Genomic DNA, 3,966 nt, shown 5'->3' with positions numbered 1-3,966 from the left:
GTCAACAATATTTGTAAAAGAATGACGGTCAGGTAACACTGGCCATGCAATAATCATAATCCATCTGAGCATCAAAGCGGACAGACGTGTACATATAAAACGCCTACAGTTGCAAGATTTTACCTGAACTTTTTCTTCTGGTAAAATCATGAAAAGTGTCAACTGATCACTGGTTGACGTTTTTACAGGAAAAATGCTTTTTTTGTTCCCGTTACTTTTTGTTGCTACTCACTTTTTACTCTCACTTCAGAGAGTAATTTTGCTGTTTGACATTTTTACAGGATTTTGGACGAAAAGTATTGGATCAGAGCTATTGAATTCATTAGCAGCTCGGTAGAGGGGCGCATTCCGAGCGTAATTCGTTTTACAATTACTACAATAAAACGTATAGCAGAACCGGAGGGATCTTTGCGGAACATTAAAGTGAATACGTTCTAAGAGGTAAGGACAGTCAACAGTTCCTTGAATAATGCCCAACACAAAAGTTAGGGAAAGGACAGACCTCCTTTTGGGTGCTCTTTGTGAATTTTTACAAAACCTTTTACACACACTTGTAGACAACAGTTCACGCTTTATTGCAAACATTTAATTTACTAAATCTGTGCACTAATTTAACAATAATGTCGGTTGGAAATATGGTATTTGTTGCAAATTTCCGAAATATACGTACACTGATTACTCTTATTCTGCCTTAAAGCAGCCACTTAATATCTTCATTTTTATGTTTATATTTACTTTACACATTACGCTATTAGTTGTTAGTTGTTTTATTCCTTTAGTTGAAACTTATTCGTCGCAATTTATTCAGCCATATTCTGCATTTCGATTACGTTCCCGCATTCCGCTCCGCAAGAATCGAACTTAGGTATTCTGCGTTACGATCGAATCGAAAGAGGAAGAGAGAAAACATATTTCGAAATCAGCTCTTTGCCTAGGAATGTGTGAAATCGAAACAAAACAATGAAATATTTGTCACCAAACTATAGCAGCTTATGAAGTTAAAGTTTGTAAATATTTTAAAATAACTAAATATATCTAGCATCACTGTAATTTAAAAATAAAATTTCGTTTGCTCTTAATTTAGTGGAAACATAAATGAAATCCATAGCCGCGGCGTTATTGCTTGAAGAGGAGAACGAGTCCCAGATTGCTGATGCGGAAGTTGAAAGGCGGAGATTTAGGAACATGTTTGATATTTTTCAGTTGAGTGAAGAGTCATAAATTCATCATGAACTGTATTGCTCACCGCTCAAAGCCAGTGAAATTATAAACGTTGTTTGAGCACTCCGCAACATTTGCATTTACTACAGAGTGGAAGATTTGATCGCAAATGAATTATATTTTGAAAGCCGTCAGGAGGGGGGAAAGAACAAAGCTTATCCTTCCATAGCAAATAGAATTCGAGACAACATACGCACCTCTTTTTAAAAAGTTGGTAAAAACGAGTGCAATAATAAAAGCATCTTTTTTTATGTAACTTCATATTTTATGTATGTATGTATGTATGTACATTAGACTGCATCACCAAAAAAGTTGCGGTTTTTCCCCCAGGATTACAAAATCTATACTATAATAAAACTGTAGATTCTTTTTCTGTTTGAACTCACCAATCTCCGGAACTACTGAATGGATTTTCATGGGGCTTTAACTGGTATCTAGACAGTGACCTCGGACGTAACATAGGCTATATTTTATCAAAACTGGAATGTGGACAAAAAAGATATACCAATTTTTGCAAACAAAATTTACTTTGCACCAAATTCTTTTGAATACAATTTTGCTTTTCAACGGCATCAACATATGCCAGTGTTTATTTTTCGTTATTGATATTTTTTTCAACTGAAATAGTCCCCCTTATTCTAGAACCCGAATTTTCGTAATTCGTAATTCGTAGCTACGCTACGAAAAACGAAAAATCCACATGCTGCAACCCATGCGGAAACACGTGCAGCATTGCCAGCTATCAGTTGTCTTTCGAAGATAGCTGAATGAAGGAATACCAAGTGGAGAATTAAAAAACCACTCATGACGTGCTTATTTATAGTAAAATTGTTTGACTTTATATATTTTGAAGGAAACTATGGATTCTATTGCATTTGCAATTATAGCAGCGGAATAAGAGCGCGCTATGGGAATGATTTCACAAAGATATGCGGAGCTGTCGGGCATAGTAACCATGAACGCATCTATGCCAGCTTCCGGTTGAATTGTTGAACCACAAGCCAGAACTGCTCCTATGCCTGAAGAACTGGTTCTCAATCCAGTTAATGCAATAACAGCTTCTTCCAAGCCATTGAAAACATGTACTTTCCACCACCTACTGCGCTTACTTCTGCCTTCGGCCGCGCTTAGGGAATATAACCCTTACTAAGTAGAATTATCCTTCTGTGTTGCCGGAGAAGAGGGGCTTCGGCATGTTAAAGGTATACAACGTTTCTTATGCATATAACTCGGGCTACATCATCCACTGTATTTTTGCGCAGAACCCACATCGCAATTTACAAAAAAAGTGCATAGTGCAAACCGAATTATTAATAAACTAGTGCTCGGGAATTTGAAACATTTGTTTTAAATAAAAGTTTAATCTTTTTATTACACGTGTATATTAAAGTTTTTGGATTCGGGTTGTGCGTTTGGACACAACAACCGAAAATCAATGTACAAATAACTAAACCGGACCCAAGTTCCTCGATAAGGGCAACAAAGATTATTTTTTGTTCGTTTATATAAAGCAGTGGATAAAAATATACGTATATGCGAAAGGCATATTTATCTGCTTAGAAGAACACCACTAATATTTCCTGCAAACACACATCGATTTACATCTTTTATCTCGCCTCCGACACAGAATTGTTTTCGTACAAAATTACGCAAAAAGGATTACTCGTTCGTTTTTAGGCATGCCATTGTTACGAATTTCGAAAGTTCGAAAATACAATTCGGATTGCAGCATACTATTTCTACGATTCGTAGCAAAATCCGAATACGAAAGAGTTGCAGAATAGGGGTGAGTAATTAGTAACGTTCGTACATATTGAAAACGGTCTTGAACATAGATCCATACGAAGTTAAACGTTTCTCGCGGAGTTTTGTGTCTTACAAGAGTGGTGTGTTTCTAAGAATCCGTAAGTCAAAACATAATCGGTAGGTATCTATCTCTCTTCTATCTTTTATACTATAATAAAACTGTAAATTGTTTGTCTGTTTGAACTCACTAATCTCCGGAATGGATTTTCATGGGGCTTTAACTGGTGTATAGAAAGTGACCTCGGACGTAACCTAGGGTATAAAAAAATGGGATCTGATAAGGGGGCGAGGCACCTGCCATAGGCGTGACATTTTTAATCAGCTATAACTTCGAAACCGTAAGTCACATGACTTTGACATTTGGTGTGTTCACATACATATCTATGATAGATGCTTATAGTAAAGTAGATATTGGGTGTTTTCCAAAACGTCAAAATACAAAGCACCAGTTTCTTCTATTTCTAAACCACACTAGAAGAAAAAGCCTAACTTGCGCAACCTAGTAGAAAACTAGCATCGAACCGTGGTTGCGCACATTTGGCATTAAAATCTACTGAGGTCTAGAAATAAAAGAGACTGATGCTTTGTATTTTGACGTTTTGGAAATCACCCATACTTTTGTAAAAGAGGCGTGGCACTTCCTATGGGTGTGAAATTTTTAATCAGCCATAACTTCGAAATCTTACGTCACATGAATTTGAAATTTGGTATGAAGACGTATCCATGGTTGGCACTTATAGTAGGGTATATATGAATAAGTTTGTACAAGGTGGCGAGGCACCTCCCATAGGCGTGAAACTTTTAATCTGCAATAACTTCGGAACTGTAAGTCACACGACTTTTAAATTTGGCGTGAAGACAGATCTATGATAGATGATTAAAGTAAAGTATCCATATATATAATAAGTTTGTAAAACGGGGCGTGGAACATCTTACAGG

Source organism: Rhagoletis pomonella, unplaced genomic scaffold (assembly GCF_013731165.1).
Source record: "Rhagoletis pomonella isolate Grant_MI unplaced genomic scaffold, Rhpom_1.0 Rhpom_scaffold_00002, whole genome shotgun sequence".
Lineage (NCBI taxonomy): Eukaryota > Metazoa > Arthropoda > Insecta > Diptera > Tephritidae > Rhagoletis > Rhagoletis pomonella.
The sequence above is the reverse complement of the archived record's forward strand: the minus strand, read 5'-3'. Positions refer to the sequence as shown.